The sequence below is a fragment of the Paramormyrops kingsleyae genome, chromosome 10 (assembly GCF_048594095.1).
Source record: "Paramormyrops kingsleyae isolate MSU_618 chromosome 10, PKINGS_0.4, whole genome shotgun sequence".
In the NCBI taxonomy this organism is placed as follows: Eukaryota; Metazoa; Chordata; class Actinopteri; order Osteoglossiformes; family Mormyridae; genus Paramormyrops; species Paramormyrops kingsleyae.
Window position 1 is genome coordinate 435587 of NC_132806.1, and position 27582 is coordinate 463168.

At 40.0% G+C, this 27582-nt stretch overlaps 2 long non-coding RNA genes across 2 annotated transcripts; one reads left to right on the forward strand and one right to left on the reverse strand.

The window, feature by feature from the left end:
• Nucleotides 1-5783: 5783 nt before the first annotated feature.
• On the reverse strand, nt 5784-27582 carry LOC111853741 (uncharacterized). The gene is made up of 11 exons (XR_011993455.1): nt 27351-27582; nt 24962-25092; nt 13551-14861; nt 13077-13108; nt 10122-10314; nt 9497-9583; nt 9271-9372; nt 8452-8547; nt 7174-8130; nt 6441-6609; nt 5784-6099 (listed from the first exon to the last, which is right to left on the reverse strand). It is a non-coding gene; the product is annotated as an uncharacterized lncRNA (long non-coding RNA).
• Nucleotides 14786-16891, forward strand: LOC140593213 (uncharacterized). The gene is made up of 4 exons (XR_011993459.1): nt 14786-14885; nt 15758-15869; nt 16173-16329; nt 16765-16891. It is a non-coding gene; the product is annotated as an uncharacterized lncRNA (long non-coding RNA).

The following is a 27582-nucleotide window of genomic DNA, read 5'->3' on the forward strand; positions in this document are numbered from 1 at the left end:
CCTCCTCCCGCTCCGTCACCCCAACACACATGTAGGGCTTTGAGGTGCAGGTGCGTCGCTGGGATGCAGGGGAGGTATTCCTCCTCTGTCCTCCCGTGGCCACCTGTGTCTCAATCACACATCACAACTTAGACACTCTCATTACTTACTCTCTCATGACACATACATTTAGGGCCTTGGGGGTGGGCACAAGGAATGGCGTCCAGAGGGCGGTCTGTTCATTCAGCCTTACCTCTGGTGCCAGTGCCCACTTCTCAATTTTAAGTTGCATATAGACATTGAGGGTTCTGGGGAGGGGCCGAGCTGACACCAGCTGCTGATTGGCAGAGGGTGGTTAGCACCATGCCCTTCCCCTGTTTTAAAGCACTTTAGAACAACACGCACCAACACCACATATGAGCGGGCGGAGGGAAGCATGGGGTCTTTTCACACCCCCGTTCTCTGTTCACCATCTGGGGCCGGGGGCTGGGAGGAGCTGGCCGTCCGGTCGGGGTCTGGGCTGGTGGGCTTCTCGGCTGCTGTGGGGTCCGGGGTGGTCTTCTTGTCCCCATGCCAGAGGAAAAAAGGGATCCATCTCCGAGGTCTGGTGGCGGATTGCCCCTCTGGGGGCGGTGGTGCCTAGATCTCGGAGTATAGAGTATATATGGGGAGTGTGAGTGTGTGTACGGCGTTCATTTCTGTGTCTTCATGTTGGGCGAATGGGTGAATATTTGTTTATGTGTGCATGAGGGTGGGAACGTATGCTTGTGTATGTGTGTGCCTGTCTGTCTATACGTATGTGTCAGGTTGGGTCTTAGACTCCACCTGAAATAACATCTCAGGCTCTATTACCCCCCGCCACACTCCCTGCTGGTGGATGAGGCCCCCGGCCGCCGATGCGTTGGTGGTTCTCGATGTCTGGGGCTGGATGCTCTGGTGTGTGCTGGCTCACTCTCGGCGGTTGCCTGCCGGGGCCTGGCCCTTCCGGCTCTGTCGGGGCCCTGGCTGGGGGGTGGGGGGTCCCTTGGATCTCTGGGCCCGGGGTCCGGTCTGCCCTGGTGTGGCCGGCCGCCGGCGGGGCCTGCGTGCTCGTCGCCATGGCCCCCTGGGGCTCCTGTGATGTGGCTGCCGGATGGCCCCCCTCCGGAGCGCTCCTCTGCCCTTTTCTCGGTGGGGGCTGCAATTGTCCCTGCGTTGGTCCTCCTGGGGTTCCCGTGCCCTGGGGGGCCTCTGGATATCTGGGGCCCGGGTCTCCCCCGTGTCGACTTCATGTCCTGGGTGGGCGGGGCTGTGGCTCCCCACACACACTACTAGACAATTACTTGGAGAAACCTTAGGAACACCAGCGCGCTGACACACAGGTGTGCACACAGGTGCTCACGGACACGTGCTCACGGACACACACTGTCTTGATCGGCTGTTGTTTCTGGGCATGGGTTGTAAGGCTGGTTGTGTATGCTGTTCAACAACATTTAACGTTTGATGGTCGTTGTGATTAGTACAGATGTTGTATGTTGTCTTTCTCTTTTCAACAGACATGGAAGCAGATTATCTGTTTTGTTTTTTTCTTGGTTTTTTTGTTTTTTTTTTGTTTTTCTTTTGTTTTTTTTTGTTTTTTTTCTGTTTTCTTTCCATTCCTCTCTCTCCCTCTCTCTCTCTTCCCTCCTTCTCCTTTGTCCCCCCCCTCCCTCTCCTTCTTTTGAGGAAGTAAATAAAAATATAAAATAAAATAAAAAATAAATAAATAAATAATAATAAAAAAAAAAATAAAAAAAAATAAATAGATACAGTCCCCCGCAGAGGGGGGGTGGAGGAGGGAATTAAAAAAAAAAAAAAAAAAAAAAAACGATGCCCAATTGGCACTAAGGGGCTTAAAGTGTGCCAAGAAAACATCCCCCACACCATTACACCACCACCAGCAGCCTGCACAGTGGTAACAAGGCATGATGGATCCATGTTCTCATTCTGTTTACGCCAAATTCTGACTCTACCATTTGAATATCTCAACAGAAATCGAGACTCATCAGACCAGGCAACATTTTTCCAGTCTTCAACTGTCCAATTTTGGTGAGCTCGTGCAAATTGTAGCCTCTTTTTCCTATTTGTAGTGGAGATGAGTGGTACCCGGTGGGGTCTTCTGCTGTTGTAGCCCATCCGCCTCAAGGTTGTGCGTGTTGTGGTTTCACAAATGCTTTGCTGCATACCTCGGTTGTAACGAGTGGTTATTTCAGTCAAAGTTGCTCTTCTATCAGCTTGAATCAGTCGGCCCATTCTCCTCTGACCTCTAGCATCAACAAGGCATTGTCGCGCACAGGACTGCCGCATACTGGATGTTTTTCCCTTTGCACACCATTCTTTGTAAACCCTAGAAATGGTTGTGCGTGAAAATCCCAGAAACTGAGCAGATTGTGAAATACTCAGACCGGCCCGTCTGGCACCAACAACCATGCCACGCTCAAAATTGCTTAAATCACCTTTCTTTCCCATTCTGACATTCAGTTTGGAGTTCAGGAGATTGTCTTGACCAGGACCACACCCCTAAATGCATTGAAGCAACTGCCATGTGATTGATTGATTAGATAATTGCATTAATGAGAAATTGAACGGGTGTTCCTAATAATCCTTTAGGTGAGTGTATTTGAAAAGTAGACCGTCCAAGGTTTCTGAGAGTATTTTTAAAATGTGTATATGACAAAAACTCACAGTTATTGTGATCCGGTTTTGCGAAATTTCTATCAGATCCTGCCGGCGGGACCGCCGACCCCAGGGGGTTAAGGCTAAGAGACGGGAGCCAAGTGACCCATCTGGGGATAGCACTCCTAATGCCCATGTGTGTAGAGGACTTGTCAATACTCGTTGTAGCCATTTGCCTCCAGGACTGGTGGGGCCACCCTCCACTGCTCAAGTGAAGGTGGAGGGGAAAGCCTGCACAGCTCTGCTTGATAGCGGATCTCAGGTGACGATTATTTTCGACAGCTGATACAGGAAGCATTTAGCTCACGTTTCACTGTGTCCTGTAAGTGGGTTAGCCATTTGGGGCCTGAGTGACTCCGACAACAGTTACTCCTACCGGGGATATGTGCAGGTGGAGTTGGAGTTTCCTGGAGAGGGTGCAGTGAGTAAGGGCCCTGTCGCTGTCCTTGCTCTGGTTTGCCTCGATCCACGTTGCTCAGATAACATTCCTGTATTGTTGGGCACTAATGTGCATAGGGTGCGTCCTTTCACCTTTAGGCCTCGGAGTGAGTTTAAACACTTACCCCCTATACCCATTGACAGTGTGCTCGGTTATGTCTAACTCTAAGCCATCGACACAGACAGTGGGTGATCCACTAAACAGTAAGGACAAAGTGGCTGATGTAAAGTGGGTGGGCCCTGGCCCATTGACTGTTCCTCCAGCTGGTGAGCGTATTGCAGTCTGTAGGGTGGAGGAAACCCAGCCTTTACATAAGAGCATCCTCATGACAGAGCGTGCCCAAACCCTTGCATTTCCCTCTGGTGTGCTTGTCCAGCCCACAGTATTGTTTTCATCTGCACTCGACAAAGGCAACTTTCTGGTCAGGGTGCGGAATGAGTCATGTAAGGAAGTGTCCATTCCGGCCGGCACCATTATAGCCCATCTGAGCGTAGTAGATACTGCGACTGTTGTCCAATGCGATGACCGCAAAAAACATGCAAAGACTGATCCATCTCTTTTTGACTTTGGGGATTCACCCATTACTGAGGAGTGGAAGAAAAGACTCTCAACAAAGTTAGCCAAACAATTCAATGTGTTTTCGCTAAAAGGGTGGGATGTTGGTCTGGCAAAGGGGGTGGAACACCGGATTAGACTTGCACATAAGCCGTTCAGGGAGAGGTCCCGCCGTTTGGCACCCGCTGATTTGGAAGATTTGCGTCGTCATTTACAGGGGCTGTTAGCGGCAGGCATCTTAACTCTCTGGGGTCGAGTATATCGTCGGCGACATCGCATACTTTTCGTGTATATTTCAGTTTATATCTCGCTGAAATCTTAATGTAGAATCATGAAAAAAACGCTGGCTAAATCCGTAATCTGTCTTCTTTTCAAAACGTCCATTGTCGGAAGTATTAAAGTTTTTTTAATTAGGTTAAATCGGCAAAAAAGTAAACCATGTCATCTTACTTTGTTTTACCTGCATTGGGGGCGTGTAGTGCCGCTCTCACCCGAAGATCGCTATTCACATTCACATTAGCGCGTATCCAAATCGCATTCGCATGGTAATTTGATCAACAGCGCAACGGTGAAACGTGATCCAGATACATCCCCTTCAGCGCCATAAAAGGGGGTTGGGGACATGGCCAGGTGACAATGGCTCATTCATACACAAGAAAGTTGCTACATATTGAATGAAAGGAGCCAGAAATAGTGACATGAGTTAGGTTTTTCTTATTTATTTATCCAAATGAATGTTGCATCTACACCATTTAGTCATCTTCATGTAGCCAAGACTTTGGTGATCATATATCTGGGATCAAAACAAACTGCCAGCATTGCTTACTATGTACTTTTATAATGTTTCATCAAGTGTTCCAAATGGCATTTTGCAATGTCTATACTTTGATGTCAAATTTCAAACTTAACAAAAATTTGACATATTTACAATATATATTAAAATAAAGATGAGTATAACGGCAAAACAAATATATAAGAAATAATTTATTTGCCATGAATTAAGTTTATGATATTTGAAGAAATGTGTGATCATGCCCCAGTCAGTGAAAGTGTGTTTCCTACCCCTAGACCCCAGAGGGTTAACCCTATGGAGTGAACCAGGGGCCCCTTGCATGGGGGGGCATTTCTTCCCTCTTTGGAATAATTACCTTATAACTTCAGATATAAAAGTCACAGACACATGCCTGATACCTAAAATCAAAGTTGACCCCTTTACAATTGATTGTAGGAAGTTCAATAACGAAATGAATAACCTGTGTATAATTTATGGACATGCGAATATAACAAAAACAGCTGGAAAAATACAAAAACCTGTCTTTGTGTCTTGTAAATATTTCAAAAACTACATAATGGAATAGGTCCATTTTTAAAAATCTGGTTCCCAAACTTGTTTTCTACATGTGTGCCCAATTTCATATCATTTGATGCAGCCCAACAGGTTTTACGGAGGAAAGAGCAAATGGTGCAACTGGGAGCCTTTCCTATCCAAAACCTAACCTACACTGTAAAAAAACATTTTTTTTTACTAAAATTTACCATTAAGATAAATGGCATTTTACCATTTTTTTTCATTTTACTAGAATATACCTGTAAAATACAGTAAATCTATTTTTTTAAATTTATGTCTCTTAAAATTATGATTAAAATGCGTAATTTTACATTTTTAGAATCTACTGTTTTTTTACATGGCTGTGCTGTTTTTAAATTATCTTGAATGTAAAATTATTATGCATTGCTGTTAAAAAGACAACACAGTAATGATTAAAAACATGCATTTGCTGAATATCCAAAGTAACTTACATAAATCACATATCTAATAAATCTAATCTAAAAAAACTGAATAAAATTAGTTTGAAGCAGAAATGTCACTTACACTGCAGTGTAATAAGATAGATTAAATGTTCACTTAGTTATTATGTACCATTTCTTCACAGAAAAAAAACTAGTGACAAAAACACTAAAGTACTGACTTGCTTATGTTACAATATTTTATATCTACCTGAACTATAAAGAAATATCAATATTTAAAAATTTTGTCAAACTGTAATGACTACTGGATCAGTGGATATAATTTCACTTTTTATTAAATAACTATACACAAACTACATGACACAAATTGACATTATAAAATGTATTTATTTGAACATTTGAACAAAAAATGCGTCAACATACTGTAATGTTAAACAGATTACTGTAATAACTCATTTAAGAGAAACACAAAATTATGGTGTAGCATCTTCCTCAAATGTCTTAGTAAAGAGCTGGCTTCAAATGTGCAAAATAAAATAAAACAATAAACCAGTCACTCCATCCAGTCATATTCCGACATTTTGGATATAAGAGAAAGGACCCTGGGGTTCACTGCAATCCTTTTTCTTTTTTCTTGCTTTTCCACTTTGGACCCATTGTCAGGGTTGATTTTGAAGATGCACCTATTGGCAGGACAGTGCATTAAAAATAATGATAATTTATTTAGAGGAAGTCAGAACACAATTTTGCAGACAAACTTTCTGATCATTTTTAAAGTATAATTTTAAACACAAGACTGGAACATATTGTAAAATTGACTATTATTAATCAATATACTATTAAAACAGATGAATATTTTATGCAGATTCTTGTAGTGACCATAGAGCAGTCTTAATTACGTCATAAATATATGCATATCTAATAAGGCCATTTAAAACAATTTGACCACACATTATAAAATAGAAGCTGTGCCCCCACTGTGAAATGTTAGTCCAACACCTACAGGTAACAAAAAAAGAAATACCTTTGAAGAAATTCCAAGGTGATGCCAGCCTCTGCAGGGTAGTCAATATTCATGACATAGTACATCATGAACATGTTAACCACAGCTTCAGACAATGTTGATATTCTGTCCATTACAACCACCTGATCCACTGCTACCATGTAGCCTGTTGCTGTGAAATGGCTGTCTCCTTTGAAAGTATAGGAAACAGACTTTAGCTTGGCTATAGGAGCTTATGTCACATTTTCAGGATAAGACAACATATTACAATATACCAGAACAGAAATTAATGCCTTAAGATCTCTACTGGGCTGTTGTCTATGCATAATGTTAAATCAAACTCTAGACATCAATATGATGAAGAGGACCACCCTCAACCAGAGCAAGGCTTTGCAGGTCAAGCTCTTTTAAAGTTTCCTAAATATTAACATCAACCTTTCTGGAAACAAAATGTACTTAAGAGTTAATTTCAGTATATCGTTAGAATTCTGCTATGGTGTATGCCTTAAACAGAAATGGATTAATCTGTTACATTTTAAGAGAAAATAATGTTACATCATGACACTTTTTGTTGATATACAGAAAAAAAAGCTGGAGGTAAAAATACTAATAACGATAACAACATAAGGCCAACAACAAGTATTGGCTTTATGTTTTAAGATTTTTTAAGAACTGAAATAATCCGATTTTTACTAAAAGTGTAAACGCCTTGTATATATACACAGCAACAGAAAAAAGATCAAACAGTACATACCACACACCACGATGCATGGGGTTGGGGGAAGAGCCTCTCTTCTTACTTCGGCTGACACACAGGTGTCCTCAACTTGAATGAAAAACTTGCTCTCATCTTCTTTGAAGTGAAGCAACAACATTAGGACAACCACAGACAAATCTCCACGTGCAGACTCTATTTCACTAAGAAGTTTTGCTGCATGACTTCCTTTTTCCCAATGTATATATCTGAAGTATTGCAGGACCCGACTGAACTTGCTGGTCATGGCCTCTTCAAACTCTTCATTTACATGAATGCCAGTAAGTTTGTTGAAGTGGGCTTTCAATCCAGTTGTGTGGAACAGGTAAGGCCATTCTTCTTTTAAGATTTGTATGTCTTTTTGATTTAAAACATCCATTCTCTGGGAGGCAAATGTATACATCATCAATCTCTCAATTTTTTTCTGGTCCATGTCATTTTCCTCGAACATTCTCTGTAGTTCCTGTTTCTGTGCTTCAGTGTTTAATGACACATGTGGCTCTGGGTCAATACATCCATATGCATTCCTTCTCCTCTTTGTTTCTGTGGTGTTCCCACCAGAGCTGGTTTGAAGGATCTTTGGTGGCTGCACTCTTTTAAAATTGTCCACTCGACACTGCAGTTGTTTTGTAATTGAATCATACCCACTTCCCACAATCTGACCCTCAATTACATCCTTGAATGATTTTGGATAGGCCAACACCATCTTGCGAGCAATTTCACTCAGGTGTTTCTTCAAGGGATTTTTGCATACAGCTAAGATTTCTGCAGTCACCAGCCTAATAATCTCTCTTCTGTCCCTTCCAGATGGCCGTTCCTCCTTTTTGAGAGTGTTTTTTATGTGTGTAGGCAAGGTGTTCCATGGTATCTGGAATTTAAAGTGCCAGTCATTCTCTAGTACTGGCGGTCCCGTCTCCTTAGTACTGGTGGACGGTATCACATTATCATCACACATACCTGTAATAGACAATAATATAAATGAGGCTACATCATGCTACACACTAAGCTCTGCGTCATACATGTATTAGAATGGATACATATCTTTTTCAGTAATGTGAAAAGGTTGGCAATTGCTTACTGGAATAAAATTTGACCACACACTAACTTGCTGTCTCCCCAATAGTTTCTTCTTTTATTGTATAACGAAAGCCAGACTACAGAGCCTGGGAGGTGCATTGGGGTGAAAAAAACTGTGTGCATGGATTACTAAATTAAGACCACCACCCCCACCCCCCACTCATGATCATTATTCCTGCAACCCCACACAAAAATACTTACTTGTATTTGGGGAGGTGCTATGCATTAAAGCAGAATGTGAATTTGCAGAAGAGCTCTCTTCCTCTTGAAAATCTCTGCATGATGGGCTGAGCGTGTCTGTGGAGCAATTTAAATCACCAAAAACACATTAAGTATTCAATATAGTAAAGGCTATTTTAAGATACTCACAGACGAGAACTGAATTCACTTTGACCAACTCTGGAAATTAACCTGCTCTGTTTTAACTATGTATAGTTTTAAAAAGTCCTAATTCATGACAAGGATCTAGCCATCAAAGCCATTTAAAAACACATTATCATCCCTTCTTGTATGGTCCATACAGTTAGATTGTTTTGTGACATCAGATTTGAGATTGAACAACTGAGATTCAGCCTTCACTTCAGTACAACGAAGATTAGTGGACTTAAGGTTGTGGTGCTCAAAGGACTGAAGAATGACATTACATGATATTTCCCTGAGTGAGAACGCTGTCTGGCCTGGATTATCACCTTCAACTCTGCAAAATGTCCTGACCTGATTCTCCAGACATGGTCCATAGTGCGTATGTGAAAACAATTTAGGTCAACTGTTTTTAAGTTCTATTTTTCAGTAGTAGTTCCAATAAAAAGGATCACAGATTTATCCAGAGTAGTGACACAGCTTCAAGAATTTTTTACATTATTCATTGCTGTGAGCTATGTGTGGAAGAGGCAAAATTACAACACAGATGTCTAAAAAGGTGGACAAGTAAAACAAAATCAGTACATAGTAGCAGAAAGATGTCTTGTTTTTGTGAACTCACCCTGTTACATATGTCATCATAATTGTATTATCATTTACCTCTGAGAAAATGTCTCTCTCTGGCCGGGGAAGATGAGCTTGCAGAAGAGCTTGGAAAAGAGGTGTCTTCTGTATGATCTCTTCCTGAATGGATGGACATATCTGGAGAGATATGTATAAAAGGATTGTGGTTTAATACTTGTGGTTTGTTGCATTAAATAAAAGGTAATGGTGATGAAAGAATTTAGCTTGCCAATGGCATAATGAGAAGATGGTGTTGAATTACTTAGGGGTGACAGAACAGGTGCAGAAAAGCTTGTGACAGAGCAACCACTTCTGTTTTCATCCACCTCTGTCTGGGATGTCAGGGAACCTATACAGTAGTTAAGTAATTGCATTGTTGAACATGGACCATCATATAGAACATGATCAGAAAATCACTTAGATATTTTCGATATTTGCAGAAAATACACTCAAGATTCAATTACTGTTTTAAATGTCAACCACGGTACCTATATTGCTATTTGCCATAATGATAGTTAATAAATTTCTAACGTCCACCAGTCGCCAGTATTTGATTACCATTCCTAATTGACCTTCATTAACGTAGAAACTAATATTAAGTTTGCAGTTTGTGGTGCTCTTAAATGAACTACATTATGATAAGACGTAATATTTATTCTGGTCACTCAAATAGTCTGTGCAAAAAAACTAAAATCCCTTCTCACTATAATGTAAGAGTGTTACCAACTGTACAGCTTCTAAGGGATCATACTTAAACTTTTCTAACACAATTTCAACAAAAAACTAACTCATGAAGATAACATGTATTTCTGAACTGTTACATGAGATTACATTTGGTGTAGCTGAATGACATAATGAACATGCAATTTTAAGTCATGTTTACTTACTTCGGATGTGAAAAAGAAGCTTCCTTGATTCAACTTTCTTCAAAACAGTAACAAGGTCATCTGGTTCAACAAAACTGAAATCCTCTGCTGTTCTCACACCAAGGTTTTCAAAAATATCCAGTACAGACTGAACTTTATAGGTTGGAATCACTTCAGATACAATCTGAGATTGATGATGAAAGGTTAGCCATCACTGCAGAGAAACATGGCATACACATCATCAGTTTAGATCAGTGTTTCTCAACCCAGTCCTCAGGGACCCCCAGACAGTCCACATTTTTGCTCCCTCCCAGCTCCCTGTGCACCTGTACCGGGTATTCTGTGTACTTGATTGGCTGGGAGCTGGGAGGGAGCAAAAATGTGGACTGTCTGGGGGTCCCTGAGGACTGGGTTGAGAAACCCTGGTTTAGATAATCAACCATGAGGTCTGAGCACATTTTCTGTACATTTAACACAATGCTAGTCTGTAGATCAGTAAAAAGCATATTATACCTCTATAATACAGCAAGCAGGCTATTCACTCAATATTGAACAATAATTTCATTGTGTCGTCTGATACTGAGAGAGAATGTCAACATGTTGGATAACAGTAGTTAGTCTCCACTATTCGTTAAAGCTACTGATCCTCAACACTGTGTTTCAGGGAGAGAACTGTCATTCCACACAGACTGTATGCAACAAGTGGATAGAAATCCAAGCATTGGTCAGCACTGATGCAAAACATTGCTCTTGTGGCTTCCTCGATTTTATAGAGACCATACTGCGGCAGGTATGCAGAAGAATATGGACTCAAAAGGAAATAGACAAGCTTGTCCTTTATCAGAATCAGTTCAATCCTTCCAAATTCCACACACTCGTCATTTTTTATGCAAAGGAAGAACTTCTTTTTATACAGAGTACCCTTCAACTGCACTTCAGTGGACACCAAATCAGGATGTGGGAGCAAGCTACCTTCAATGGCATTACGCACTACATCACTGTACAACTCAGGATGGTAAGCAGCTGAGTGTTTCACTTGTAAAGTCGGTGCAAAAAAAGAACTTGAGTTCAGGTATGTCTGAAGTAACTGATGGTTGTTTGCAAGTGTTTGGCAGACATTTTTGAAGTTTTGTGTCCTCCTGGCACATCTTTTGAAGTATGAGTGTTTGCTTTCAAACCTCATGGTCTATAACCTTATAAGAGGACCAAGCTTGATTATCAAGGAGGGATAGTGGCTGAGGTAGTGATGCTTTGGTTTGAGTTTTTCTGCTGGAAAGAACATTAAAAACTGAATCAAACTTTACTCCCTTAATGCTCACTGCCTCTGTGTCATGTAGTTCCTGTACAGTCTCCTTGTGGGTTTCAACTGTTCTCACTGGAAATTCATTTGTCACATTTTGCATTTCTGTTGTAGGAATAGTGCAGAACCTACAGCAATAACTTGTGCTGCTAAAGTTTTCAACAAAGCCACCTATGGTGTGCGCGCCAAGATTATCTCCAACAATACAGAGAATAGTGGCCCGCACGACCTGTCCTGACTCCATGACAAATCCATCTCTCTCAAGGTTTTGTAAATCAGACACCATCCTTGAAAACAGATTGTCATGCGCAAAGTATTTAAAGTCCTTTTCTGAACAAAGAAGCACAAGTTGAAGGTTGTCAACACAAGAACGATGGAATGGCTCAAAATTTGCTAGAGTAAAATAAACACCAACCATCTTGTGTTTTCTCCTTGATGACCCAAGAGGGTTTACAACCTCAAATGCATCCTGGTACAATATCAGTTTTAAGGTTAAACCACTCTCCAAAAATAAGCCATTTGACTTGAAGACACATCCATCACAAACATCAGTCAATACAACAGATGTAGTGTTACTGTGAGATTTCAAACACTCTTGCAATACAGCAGGGTCTTTTAACAGTTCTTTTAACGTTTCCATTACAGGGATATACTGCACATAACAGTCTCTGCGATTTTCATCTGTGCCCAGATGAATAACTTGTGGCTGCACATAGGGATAGTTTTGTTGGAAGTACTTTTTTCTTCTGTACTCAGTTGATAGATGAGAGCTGCATGATGAATGCAAATCTGTTCCTCCTAAATAAGTAATCACTTGTTTCACATCAGACCCTGACAAGTTTGTGTGAGATAACAGTATGTCTTTGATCTGTTTCCTGTTGAACTGCTGGCAAACATCATTCAAACTATTCATCTCTTCAATTATAATTTGCATTGTTGATGATGGAATGAGGCATTTTGCTTGCAGTTTCATAATAAACATGCAGAGATTTTTGGTGTACAATGTTCTCATTTCTGTATCATCTGCAATGTCATCAGGTTCCATCTCAAAATCTAAGCTTTCATCCTCACACAGTTCTTGTGTTGAACTCCTTTGTCGCGCAGATGGTGTAAGCGCAATGCTCAACTCTTTGTCCTGCCTATGAGCTCTTGAGATATGGGCTGAGAATGATGACCTGACTTTAAACGTTTTGTCACAATTTGAAAATGGACATGTCACCATTTCATTGTTTAGGAGGTGTGATTTTAGGTGTGCAAGAAGGTCTTTCAATTGTGTGCACTGTATCTGACAATCTGAGATCCCACATTTTAAAGTTACATACACATAAGGAATTTCTGAAGTAGATGACCGGTGTTTGCGGTACACATGTGCTTTAAAAGCACTATACTTAAGAAAGTGTTGCTTGCAGTTAGTAAAACTACATGGATACTGAGCATTTGCTTCATGTCTATGCAGTGTTTGATGATCGACATATCCCTTCAGTGTCTTCAATGATATTCCACAACGCTGACATGCAAAATTACTAGCCATTCTCTAAAACTGTCCTTTTCAAATTGGATGCTGTGCTAAAAAACGTCCCTTCTTCGGTTCCAAACCACCTACTGCCTTATTTTCTTCTGAAAATAAACATTTCAACAAAAAAAGAAGCTAAAAAGAAAACGTGCAAGAGTCTGACCTGTTTTTAAATCAGCAGCTCTGCCACTGCAACTGTAAAGGAATTATAAAACAATAGCTTAACAGTTAAGCTTAAAAAGAAAATAGTACTAATAGTAATAGTAAGTCTAATACATGTATGCCCAACTGTCCCAATAAGCACGAGGCTAAGCTAAAGAATTGAACTAAGGGTTCAATGTTTTTTTAATTAGTCAATTGCTCACGGTCTTATAGTAACGCTGTACAATAGCTAAACCGAGTTTGTATTCTTAAAATAGTAGCATAAAGTCATATAAAGTCGTATGAACAGCGCTGCAACCTGAATGTCTCTCATTACACGAGGCGCAAACTTGGGCTACATGCTAACGTAAACTTACAATCACCATTACTATCATTACTACTACGCTTTAGCTTCGCTACTAGCTAATAATGCCGTTGCAAATAGTATTAATGTTACACAGATAAATTAAAGATTCAGTACAACATTACGACTTACCAGCTAGTTAGAACAGCGAACGTCTTCTGCTGAACGTCTCCTCTTCCCGCGCGTCTACACTTTTTTTGAGGGGGTGGAGGGTGGGGCGTCTCCCGCGCACACGTACAGACTAACCGATTGTGAAATGACATACAGGGTTAAGGAATCTAGTAAAGGTGGCAGACCCAAGTTCCAACAATTGTCGGTATTATAGTTATTTGTATGTTCTTTACATGTCAAACTAGGATTTCCATTTACAGCATAGAAATAATACAATATTTGTTAAGCAAGGAAATTATTCTGATGTCAACTGTTGTCAGGAAACTTGCTTAATACTCCATGCAACATTTAATATGCATTTTTGTCTGTCTGACTATTACTCTGCATTGACGGTACACAGTGATTTTGTAAATAATTTTAGACTGTTATGTTTTAATATCCTTTAACGTACAGAGCTAGCGTAAACAAGCACTTATGTCTGGCGATTAGACGAGACGGTGATTTCCCAGGCAACTTTGCGGCTGTTCAGCCAATCCATAGCCGATGTTCATCCGTTTGAATCTGAGCGCCAGAAGGGCTGCTGGTAAATCTTCACATATTCTGCCCAGCCGTAGAATTTGGCTGCACAGGAGTTCCAGTCCACGCTTATTGTCAACAAGGAAAGGTAACGTCCTGATTGAATGTACTTTTTATACAGTTTACCGTTATCATCACGTTATGATGGCTACGCTGTATTCATAGTTCTTAAAAAATACTTCACAACACCTAAAAAGTCAGGTCAGAAACAACACTGGTGTTAGACTAAGATCGGTTTGTGAATTAATTCACAAATGGATTTTGGCAAATCATGCATGGTGATAGCCATAGAACACGGGTGTCAAACTACAGTCCTGGAGGGCCAGAGCCCTGCACATTTTTGGGTTTCCCCTCATTTAACATACCTGATTCAACTTCTTTGTACTAATTACCACATAGCTCTTGAGCTGAATCATTTGTGGTGGAACAGGGAAAGAACTAAGCTACACAGGGCTTCGGCCTTCCAGGACTGCAGTTTGGCAACCCTGCCATAAAAAAAATGAAATTAGTGTTTATTCAACTGTTTGTCAGACAGGTGGCACTAAAGAGTCCTGATATTCCAGTGTCCGGTGCCCCTGCAGCTGGGTCTTGTTGCTGCAGCAAGATTCACGTTACAGGCTCACTTACACACAAAATTGGCGGGCTGGAGCCTCATTGGATAATATGGGCGCATGCGCAATTGTATGTCCTCGTAAACCACGTGTCATTTGGCGCGCCATCCCTTCATCATCTCCATTTGGTTAACTTGAAGATCTACTAACGAAGATGCAAAAAAAATCGGTAAGAAATTGTATTTAATTCTAAACACAACGTTTTTATTTTATATTCATATCTTCAGTTTAGTTCATGTGACTGGTGCCATGTTTTGCTTTCTTGCTGGCTAATTAATTGCCGTGTAGTTTAATATGACCTAATTAAAGAGCGGCTTATTTACTATGGATAAACATAGGTATACTTAGGAGGATTATTAAGGCTACATGAAAAGGAAAAAATAAAACATGTTGAGATTGATCTTGAAACTTTCAAGTTTAAAGTAGAAATAAACTTCAGTGGTTATAGTGGAAATTAATAATCTCGAAAGCTATCTTATCTCAAATATAATCATTAAAGTTTATTTTGACTTTATTGAAACATTCGAGTTTAATTTCAAAACCTGTTGTACGTTTTTTCCCGTTTTAAGGTGGCCCTAATGCTCTTAGCAGTATTCAGAAAATTCTGTAAGCTTTATATACTCGTGTATGGCGTTAATGCTGCTGTTACAGCGTTCTGCTATTATTAAGACTTTGTTTTACCACTTAGCTTGCTCATTACTACTGTTTACATCTGTTTGCTAATTAGCCTGGCTAACATATTTCATATCAGACGCTTGTAGATCTAATAACATGACGTGTATGCGTTGCTGGAGGACTTTGTGTGCTAGAATATTTTTTTGTGTGTGATGACGTTTTAGACGTATATCCACCGTCACTATAATTGTTATAACGTGCCAGTTAACTAGCTGGCATGCTGGTTAAGTGGCTAGGATGATAGCTGGTTTATACAGCATGTCTAAACAAGTGTAAACATTAGCTATACTGTGGCACATATAGAATTGGACCAGGCAACGTTGCATCCGTTTAATAACGTTAATTTTTTTTGTTCACCCACAACAGACAGGATTTCTCAAATTGAATCAGTAAGGCGAACAAGAAGACCAAGTCCCAAAGATGATGTCATATTTCACAGGGAAGGGACTTGAAGTCAAATGCATAAATTCATACAAGGGTGAATTAAAATTCTTGCTATAGAGAATTTCATATTAAGGCATATTATCTTTCAATGTTTATTATTTGTTGTATTATTTTATTTTTTATTTATGTCCATAGATCGTGGAGTGTTTAGTTCTGTTCCTTTTGAGAGAGGAGATTCTGTAGCAGAGTACAGGGGTGATCTCATAAATAATGAAGAATGTAATGGAAAACCTGTTTAATACGGAACAGGAAATTTACTATTAATTATTTTAAATGTATATGTATCGCAGTGAAGCCATCATATTTTGTTATAGGCTTACTTCTTCTGTTTCATTAGTGTTGACGCTGCCCAGAAGGACCAGTCCCTTTGCCAACTAGTAAATGACAACCACATTGACCCAAACTGTAAAATGAAGAAAATTGTAATGGACATCGCACCTGGAGAGGATAGAACTTATGATTATGGTGAATCAGAATGACCATGGAGATGCAAGGTACTTTTTTTCTTATTTTTTGTGCGGCAAGGACATTATTATTGAACTTTTATACCTGAAGGTGCTAAGGTTACATTTTTGGAACCTGGAACTCTGATAATTGTTTGGACATTATTATTTCTTTTGTTTTATTACTATATATGTCTTTCTATAGGAGCTTGACCCATGTTCAACAAGCTGTTGAATATTAATGTTTGAGTTATAGAAAAGCTGCATCTAAATCAGTCATACAAATATTCTGTCACCAAATCTAGATACATATACTAATATAAACAATAGCAATGACGACTATCCACTACTTTTTTACGTACTGTAATAATGATCATGCTAAAAACAGATTGCAATGCTTTAAACAAATACATTTACGTAGTGTGCATATTGTCAGTGACTGGCTGCTCACTGCTCCATACAATGTCTGGTTCTATTTTTTCACAGATTGTCAGTGGAATTATTGTGACATAAAATGTCATGGAAGAAAGTGGCATGAATTTTCCAAGACTTGAGACTTCACCTTTAAACCAACCGTCTTAAAATGGACATATTTCTGAAAGTTGCTGGAAAACCTACAGAAAGATTAACTGCTCAGGCTGAGTGAATGAACACTAACAAAGACTGAGCGCAGTAACAGTAAACAGTCACATATTTGTGATACTTGATAGTCTCAACTTCTGAAGTTGTTCAACACCCTTTCCATTTTACTGGCACAATAAATGGACTTAAGCCAAGCAGCAAAATGTTTATATGTAACAAGCTAGGAGTGAGAGCAGGTTAAAGATGTTGATAAAAATGTCCATGATAACCTTATGAGCTACAGCAACATTACTGTGCAGTATCAGGCATGGTTGGCAGTGGGATGCAAAGGGTGTGGAAAATTTAGCTGGTTTTAAGAATGTAGCTCAGAACCAATGTATTGATTTAGTTTTGATCTTGTTTTTGAGCTTTAATGCCATACACAGCTGCCTCAAAGTATTCAGGCCCCTTTACTTTTTGTATATTTTGTAAATATAATTTCAAATAATGTAAATTTAAATTTTTAAATGTGTTAAATATTAAAAACTGAAATCTTACATTTATGTAAGTATTCAGACCAGCAATTCAGTTCCATATGAACGTTCCATTATTAGCAGTTACAGCGGAGAGTTCTTGGAAGCATATTCACTAAGCTTCTCACAGTTTTATATAAAAAATTATATAAATTTGCTGAATATTTAACAAAAAACTATTTTCTTAGTCATTACGGCAAAAATGTTTTATGCATTTAATCTCATCTATTTAATTTACAATGTAGTAAAGTATGGAGTACTTTTTAAGGCAACTGTCTTTTAATAATCCAAGTCCCATTTCATCTGTATGAACCCCCAGTTCATTTGTAATTTTTTTGTAGCATATTCTGATGCTACAGCTCACACAAACTGAAATGAGCTGTAATGCTATAATTTTGTTCCCTTTTAATATAATTAGTTTTATATAAAACTCCTACTTAATATATTTAGATCTTCGTATGTTGAATGGTTTTTGTTTTTTAAGCATAAACCACTTGTTTAAGTCCTACCATATCAGGCTGTGACTAGGCCAGTCTGACACCTTCATTTTGTTTGTTTTGAGCTCTGGATAACTGTGTTGCTGCATAACCCAGTAGCAGAAATCCAACAGAATCCCACTGACCACAATTTGGAGCAGAAAATTTCCTGAATATTTATTGTTGTAGTTTTTGATTTTTAATTCAAATACATATTCATAGAGCTCTTCACATCACATCACTATTTCATGTGCCACCATGTTAGCAGGAACAGCTTAAGCGAATGACCCTTGTGTGGTTTTCAAGTCACTAGAGTTTGTTATGCACTTTAATTCTGAATGCATTGAATGCTATTTTGCAAAACTTGATCATTTAAACAGTGACCCATAAAATGCCCCTGGAGTGCTTTACAGAAATATTAGAAGACTGAATTGACAGTGTTACGGACCTGAAGCTCCAGCTTATTATCAATATGATATCTATTTTTCGCCCTTTCTATATTTATAGCTATCACACAAGTATCATGATTTTTTATTACAACAGTTGAATCAGTACCATTACTCCTGCCACAATGGTAGTGTTCTCATACTGTATATGCATTCCTTTGTTCAGAGTTGAAATCAGTGTTACTACTTTTTCCTCATGGTCATTAATGGTAACAAAGTGTGTGAAGTTACTACTAATGCAGAGCCAATGTTTCCTGATTTTCCTGGAAAGTGAACTCTATCATCTACCATGAAAATCCATTTGTACTGTGCTAACATGGCTTAAATGGTTTCCATTGCTTTTCGCTTGACTTGCATGATTATACCTCCTACTAAGAGGGAAGGGCATTTAATAACATGTAAGACAAGAGGTGATTAGTACTGTCATACTTTATTCACATGTTTATGTTTATTCAATGTATTGTTTTTTATGTTTTTGTGCTCATTGTTACTGTGCCTTTTTACCTGTTGGTGCATGTTCTAAATAAAAAAATAAGATTCATTGTGTTTTTGTTGGGCTTTTTTGAACAGTTTGGAAATCCCTGTAGCCACTGTCCTTAATAGCATTAACAAACAGACCATATACTGTTATATAACAACAATTGCATGTAATTTTACATTTCTTTTCTCTGTGTTACTTATGATGTTCTGTATTATAACAAGGAGATCTTGCAGATAAAACAGTGAGCAGTTTTTTAAAGGCTTTAATAATAATAATTTAACAAAAATTAGCTGTAAATATATAGAATATGCATGTAAAATGTCAGGTAATGTTTGTTTACCCAGGATAATGTGATTTTTAAAAAATGGTAAAGTAAATGTAAATTTACATTATTTATCTTTTGTTTTAAATATACAAATCTGTACCTTGACGGTTATATGCTGTGAATAAATGAAACAATTTTATTTGAAAACAGTACTATGCTGTGATTTAAAAGATATCAAACATTTAAATTATAGAAATTCAAGTTTATTTCACAGCATTCTGATGCCTTTTTACATTTTAGAGATCTTTTTATAAAAGTGCAAATCTGTAATTTTACCAAAATTTGTCTGTAAAACTACAGCACACATACAGGGAAAGCCCTGTAAATCTTTACAGAGATGTACTGTAAAATAACTTTTGGTATTTAACCGTAATTTAACAGTAACTGTTTGGCAACTTTGCTGCCAGACTTTTTACCGTTTTTTTACGATTTTTTTTTTTACAGTGTACAGTGCCTGACAAAAGTCTTGTCGCTTAACCAAGTTGTAGGAACAACAAATAACTTGACCTGTAGTTAATCAGTTGGAATCAGAAATGGCTTATAAGAAAAGGCAAAGCCCTCTAGATTATGCTTATTATACCAAAATAAAGTTTTGCATCATTCATTGAGTTTTGTCATGTAATTAGGACAAAGGTCAACTTTTGCCTGGACAAAAGTCTTGTCATATGCAAAAATAATGTAGAAATTATACATATATTTCATTTAGAATACACAAACATGCTACAATAACATCAGAACATAAAGTCATGGTGCCTTGGAAAAAAAAATTAATAAAGTGTATGACTCCCATGAGCTTGGAGGACCACATCCATACGTCTTGGCAATGACTGAAATAACTTGTTGATGAAGTCATCAGGAATGGCAAAGAAAGCAGTTTTGCAGGACTCCCAGGGTTCGTCTAGATTCTTTGGTTTTGTCTTCCAAGCCTCCTCCTTCATCTTACCCCAGACATGCTCAATAATGTTCATGTCTGGTGACTGGGCTGGCCAATCCTGGAGCACCTTGATCCTCTTCAGTTTCAGGAACTTCAATGTGGAGGCTGAAGTATGAGAAGGAGCGCCATCCTTCTGCAGAATTTGCCCTCTCTTATGGTTTGGAATGTAATGGGCAGCAAGAATATCTTGATACTTCAGGCTGTTGATGTTGCCATCCACTCTGCAGATCTCTCGAACACCCCCATGGATGTAACCCCAAACCATGATTTTTCCTCCACCAAACTTGACTGTTTTCTGGGTGAATTTTGAGTTCATGCGGGTTCCAACAGGTCTCCTGCAGTATTTGCGGCATTTGGTATGTAGTTCAATGGATGATTCGTCAGAAAAATCAACCTTCTGCCACTTTGCCTCTGTCCATCCTTGCTGCAAGCTGTGGGCCTTGGCAAATTCAACATGCTTTTTTGTTGTGTTCTTGTTAATGCTGATTTCTGAGCACTAATTTGGCCATGGAGACCACTGCGTGCGAGAATTCGAGAAACTGTTCTTGTAGATACAGCGGTTTCTGGTGACCAGTTCTGATGTAGCTCTGCTGCAGTTGAAAAAGGGTTGGCCCTGGACTTTCGAAGCAACAAACGGTCCTCTCAAAGAGTTGTCTTACGGGGTCTGCCTGACCTGGGCTTGTCATGAACATCACCAGTTTCTTCATATCTTTTTTTAATCCTTTCCACTTGACGTTTGGATACATTAACGATGTCTGCCACCTCAGCAGCAGACTTGGTCTGTGGTTGAATCTTTGGCATGTTGTCAGAAGTTAGGTTGCACTTCAAGTGAAGGTCTGGTGTGCTGGGGTTCTTTTTATACACACCTGGGATTATGTTCATTACAATATTTGTCACAGGTGAACCTCTAATTTGTGATTGGTTGAATAATTAAAAGACATGACAAGACTTTTGTCCTTGCAAAAACAGGTGTTATGGACTTTAACAAGCTGTGAACATCAGGACACTTTTTGACTGTTTCATTTTGTACCCAGTTATTAATGTGAAAGCCCTTGGCATTAAATTGATCCATTCAATGTAACAATTGATTGATTAGAAATAAAGTTGTATGCCTTTTTAAGTTACTATGTCCTTATGTGACAAGACTTTTGTCAATGACTGTAAACTAATCTGAAACCTATCCAAAATGGCAATAGTGTAACTAGCAGTGTTTTTTGGGGTGTGGGATTCAATAGAATTATAAAGAACATACAATGAATAGAGGAAAAGGAGAATATAGCTTAAAGCATGGCATGATGAAATTGAGGGGTTAGTTATACAATAATGCCAATACTAATTTACTAATGTTTAATAACACAGTGTCTAATATAATGCAGACACTAAAAACGGGAACTGGTAGACAAGAGAGCAGGTCAGGAGGACCTTGTTCCCGACAGTAAGAGAACAGGAACCGATCATGTAGCTGACACTTATTTTTACTCTTTTCTGGGAACAGGCACACACACTAACTAGAGTAAATGTCAATGTATGTGGTAGTCACGTAGGTGGAAAAGTACAGAAAAGGGGGGCCACACCCCAAAAGGCCTATAAAGACCTAGAGCCGACACCTATGGTTCGAGCTTCTTACTGTACATGCTGAATGTATGTCAGATGGTTGCTCCCAGATTGCAATCTGTCAGAGAATAAACTGGTGACTTGCAACTACTCCTCGACTGTGCAGTGAATCTCTTCTCATCAACGGACCTGGCGGAGTTCTGACTCCAACAGGGGTAGCAACTTTCTTTCTAAATGCATTACCACTTATAGGTCATAAGTAACAATTTGTCACACATCATCACCACACATTTGTAGGAAAATCTATATTTTATTCACACGACTTGTGCCAAACCTATCCAAAACCTATCCAAACTGGCCACAGTGTAACTAGCAGTGTTTTGGGATAGCGTCTTTCTTTCTAAATGCATTACCACTTATGGGTCATAAGAAACATTTTGTTTCTAACCCTAACCCTGCATAACTGTGCCCAAACAAAGCCCGACAAGTGCCCCGCATAACTTTGCCCAAACAAAGCCGACAAGTGCCCCGCATAACTTTGCCCAAACAAAGCCGACAAGTACCATACATAATGTTGCCCAAACAAAGCCGACAAGTACTGTACATAACTTTGCTCAAACAAGGCCAACAAGTGCCCCGCATAACTTTGCCCAAACAAAGCCCCGCGTAACTTTGCCCAAGTGAAAGCCAAAAGCGCTGCATTACTTTGCACACTTCAAAGCTTGACAAAGGCGATGCGGAACTTTTCCCAATGTACCACAATACAAGTGTTACCAAAGCAAATGTTAATTGTAATTTGCTGAATCACGGAATTATAAAAATCTATAGAATAAAAGAGTAAAATGTAAACTGTAAATAAATGTAATTATGTCGAGCGTTGCATCCTCTCCGCGCAAAAAAGTGTCCTCCTCCATCGAATCAATGGATAAAAGCGACACTTTCTTCCCCCGAACCACTCTTCAAAATCATCTTCTGTGCTTTCTCAACAGTGAAAGTCATCCGAGTCATTTTTCTTCAGTCAAAAAAGTTGTTGTCCAAAAATAACTGGGTAAACTCACGGAGACTACGTGCGCAATGCGTACTGGAGACACTCCCACAAATACTGCACCTGCAGAGAATAATTTGCGCATTCATGTCCCCAGTGCGAAAAACAATGCCCAATCAGCACATCCCATACCATTTTGCAAACCTTAGACACACCTCTATTGGATGAAGCAAATGACACTGTAATTTGATGTTCATGTAAAAAGTTTATTATGGTGAAACATAACCATGGGCAAAGGTTCAGTGCGTAAAAAATAATGTGCTAGCAGGGAAGCAGAGCATATATCTGAAAAAATACTTGACAATGAAGGATTACAGTGATTTATTTATGTACATAAGAGATCAAACTTTCAAACGAGGGTAACTTTGTCATTTTATTCATTGGTTTATTTCTAAAACTCCGAAGATAAAAAACATTGCACGAATGTACAGAATGCCGACTGACATTTTTCCGCGATGAGTGAGCAAGCTATTTGAGAGCATTACAGTCATATTTATGGAAAAATGCGTGTTTTGTCTTAATACTGTGACGGTTTATGAATTATTGGCCGTGAAAGAAATAGTTTGAAGTGCTTAGTTTTCATTTTATTAACACTTATATTTTACTAACTGACACTCGACCCGTTTAAAGATGGCTACCATGGTCATTTTATTTTTACTTGTTACAAAAAAACCATGGCACAAAAATTGCGCAACTTTCTACAGATATTATCTGAAAGGTTTTTTGTAGTGTAACAAGCGTTTTTGGTTGATTTGATACATTTGTTTCTTTTATTGAACGTCATATTTTTTTGTTATTGAAAATTTGGACGTATGCATCCGAACCACTAGGCGACGACAGGGAAAGAGTTAAAGGAATGAAGGAGCCCTTATGCATCCCCTATAGTCATCACTCGGAAAAAATCTGGTCAGTTACGTATGTGCATAGATTATTGCACATTAAGTCGTCACACCATGCCTGATCAGTATACAGTGCCACGCATTGATGATGTGCTGAGTGATTGTCTGAGTGGGAGTAAGTGGTTTTCTGTATTGGATTTACACAGTGGGTACTATCAGATCCCAATGGTGGAAGAAGATAAAGAGAAGACCGGTTTTATCTGCCCATTGGGGTTTTACCAGTTCGAGAGGATGCCGCAGGGTGTTACAGGGGCTCCTGCAACATTCCAGAGGCTTATGGAGAAGGCAGTAGTATGAACTTATTGGAGGTTGAATGTATATTTACACGATCTGATAGTTTTTGGAAAGACATTAAAGCAGCATGAGGAACGTCTTTTTAAGGTTCTGGACCGACTAGAGGAGAGCAGTTTGAAACTGTCTATAGATAAATGCCAGTTCTGCCGGTCACAGGTAACATATGTTGGCCATATTGTGTCAGAACAGGGCACTGTCACGGATCCTGCAAAGGTTGAGGCAGTAGCTCATTGGGAACAGCCAACTGATCTGTCCTCCTTACAGTCATTCCTGGGGTTTTGCGGCTACTACCGTCGCTTTATAAGGAACTACTCCATCATAGTTCGACCCCTTACTGAACTAACCAAAGGCTATCCTCCATCCCAAAAAGGGAGGAAGACTGCCAGAGTTCAGAACGAAAAAACATATTTCAGAGTCAGTGAGCCCTTTGGGGACCGATGGGATGAGTCATGCACCCAGGCCTTTAAGCAAATAATTCATTGTCTTATTAACACACCTGTTTTGGCTTTTGTAGACCCTACCAAGCCTTATGTATTGCATGTTGATGCCAGCTCTCATGGCAGTATTGAATCAGCAGTACAGAGAGTTTGAGGTCAGTCGCGTTCGCTAGTCAAAAGCTCAGCTCCTCTGAGATGAACTACCCTGTTCACCAGCTTGAGTTTTTGGCATTCAAGTGGGCTGTGACCGATAAATTCCATGATTATTTGTATGGTGCGAGTTTCACAGTGAGGACGGATAACAATCCTCTCACATATATACTAACTACAGCAAAGCTAAATGCAATCGGTCATCGCTGGCTTGCTGCACTGTCTACCTATGACTTTTGGTCGCATCGACGAAGACGCATTATCGCGGAACATGTTCCAGAGAAAGGGGAAAGAGTGGGAAGAGATCTCCTCTGAGAGCCTTAAGGTACTCTGCAAGCAGGTACTTTGTGGGGAAATAGAAGGAACCCAGTTTAAGTGTGCAGAGTACCTTGGGGCCTCACCAGGAGCTGTCCCTGATTGTTATGCTTTTCCAGCACGCTTGGATGTGGGGTGCCTGGAACTGCTTAGCAGCACTGACCTTTGTAAGGCTCAGGATGCTGACCCAGTTGTATCCTCAGTTAAGGAGACAGTTAAGAAGGGGCACTTACCTGCTCATGTTCCTGGTGGGGATCGGGAGGTGATGTTGTTGAGGAGGGAGTGGCCAAAACTGCACGTCATAGGTGGTCTGCTTTATAGGGTGGTGCAAAAGCCATCTGGCCCCAAAGTGCAGCAGATTGTTCTGCCCAGAGTATACAGCGGGGAAAATAAGTATTGAACGCGTCAACATTTTTCTCAGTAAATATATTTCTAAAGGATCTATTGACATGAAATTTACACCAGATGTCGGTAACAACCCAAGTAATCCACACATACAAAGAAATCAAAACAAATAAGTACATAGATTAAGTTATGTGAAATAAAGTGAAATGACACAGGGAATAAGTTTTGAACACGCTTACTGAAATTTATTTAAAACAGCCTTTGTTGGTAATGACAGCTTTAAGATGCCTCCTGTCTAGAGAAACTATTCTTATTGGGGTTCTTATATGTGCCATCTAATCCAACTCAGCACTAGGTGGTGATCAGTGTAAATGGACTGCATTTATATAGCGCTTTTCTACTCCTACGAGTACTCAAAGCGCTTTACAATACATGCCTCACATTCACCCATCCACACTCACATTCACACACCAGTGGTGAAGGCTGCCATGCAAGGTGCCAACCTGCACACCGGGAGCAATTTGGGGGTCAGTGTCTTGCTCAAGGACACTTCAATGGGGTCAGGAGGACCCGGGACTTGAACTTGCAACCCTCTGGTTGCCAAACGATAGCACTACCTCCTGTGCCACCATCTTCCCCGAAGTATCTCTCTTCACTTGAGTATCTAAGATATATGGTCGCATATCTGATAACATGATTACACAATTGACCATTAATTTACAGCCTGGTGCCAGGTGCATTTATGAATACCCTTATGCTCTAACATGGTGTTCGTTATGGATAAACTCCAATAACAGAGGACCGCTCGGGTTCAGATCAGGTGAGCAGTTTCTCTAAAACACCCCTCCAGGTTTCACTGTTGTTACTTACATAAGTAACATGTAAGTAACCTCCTGGATCCGAGGTTCAACTAATGGACCCTCCTCTCCAGTACCCCAGCATACAGTAGACCTTACCTCAACAAACTCCTCCTACACTCAAGAGTGTTAAAGTTCCCTAGCAGCACCTTCCAGCACCTCCTCCAAGGTCTCCAAGATGGCCAAATACTCTCAACTGGTGTTCAGAGCATATGCACAGACAACAGTCAGAGCCCTTTCTCTGACTCAAAGTCAAAGGGAGGCGACCCTCAATCGTTCACCTGGGTAAACTGCAACGCACTAGAACCAAACCGGGGGGCTATAAGTAGACCCATACCTGCCCAGCGCCTCTCACCATGGGCAACTCCAGAGTAGAATAGAGTCCAGCCCCTCTCCAGGAGTTTGGCATCAAGGTGACCTCAACTATATCTAGTTGGTATCTCTCTACCTCCTGCACCAGCTCAGGCTCAGGCTCTGGAACCAAAAGTTCCATGTGCCGATATCCAGTTTTGGTAGCCAATGATCAGTCCGTTGAGGCCCCAGCCTTCAACTGTCACCCATTCTACACTGCACCCGACCCCCATGGCTCCCCCTGCAGGTAGTGGGCCCATAGGGGGATGAACCGATATTACCCCTTCGGGCTATGCCTGGTCAAGCCCAATGGGTGGAGGCCCAGCCACCAGGTGCTCGCATACGAGCTCCCGCCCCAGGCCTGGCTCCAGGGTCCGCAGTCCAAGCAGGGTAACATCCTCCTTGATTTTCTTTGTCATAGAGATTAATATGAACAGGGCTGGACTGGGACCAAAAAATGGCCCTGGCATTTTTTGGTCATGGCGGCCCACTACGATTATTTATACGATATGCGACATACCAGAGGATATATGTGATATATGTGAACGTTGTGTGATTTCAAAAATTAAAATAAAGTGCAGCAGCTTACAAGGAAGAGAGTAACCATATTAAAAAAATTGATATGCTCTTTCACAACTCAGGAATTCATCTTGGGAGAGATGGCCACAGTGTCACAATTCCCACCTTGAAGTGAAAGTGGATGTCAAAGAAACATAAACATATTCTCAAAATGCGTCCATGCATTCGGGTATAGCCCATTCAAGTGTCATGTAGCCACACTTTTTATACAATTTAGACAGCACAGAATCATTAACCTACTTTAACGCATTTATTTATACAACCACATATTTCTCACATTTTGACATCAGTGATGCAGTGGAGATAGTCTGTTTATTTCTTGACGCCAACCCTCCCCATTAATCCGGGCTTGGGACCGGCACCTAGCTGAGCTGGCTTGCTCCCTTAAGTGGCTGGGTTAGGCTAAACTATATACATATTTACAAAGACTACAATACAACATCCCGAAAAATGTAGTCTAACAAAACGCAGTTTAAAGAAGGTAGCCTACCTGGCGAAATTGCAAACAAACAAATTAAAATGTCCACGGCATATAATCGGGCCATATCCAACAAAAAGCAGTTTTTAAGAACGTAGGCTGCATAGCGAAATTGAATTACTTTCTGGACCAACATACGCAACAGTCGTCAGACGGATGAGGACGTTAGGCAGCCTTTAGATCCTACCCATCATGCACTGCAGTTTTTTGCAAATCCCTCAAATGGAAAACCATTAAATACAAA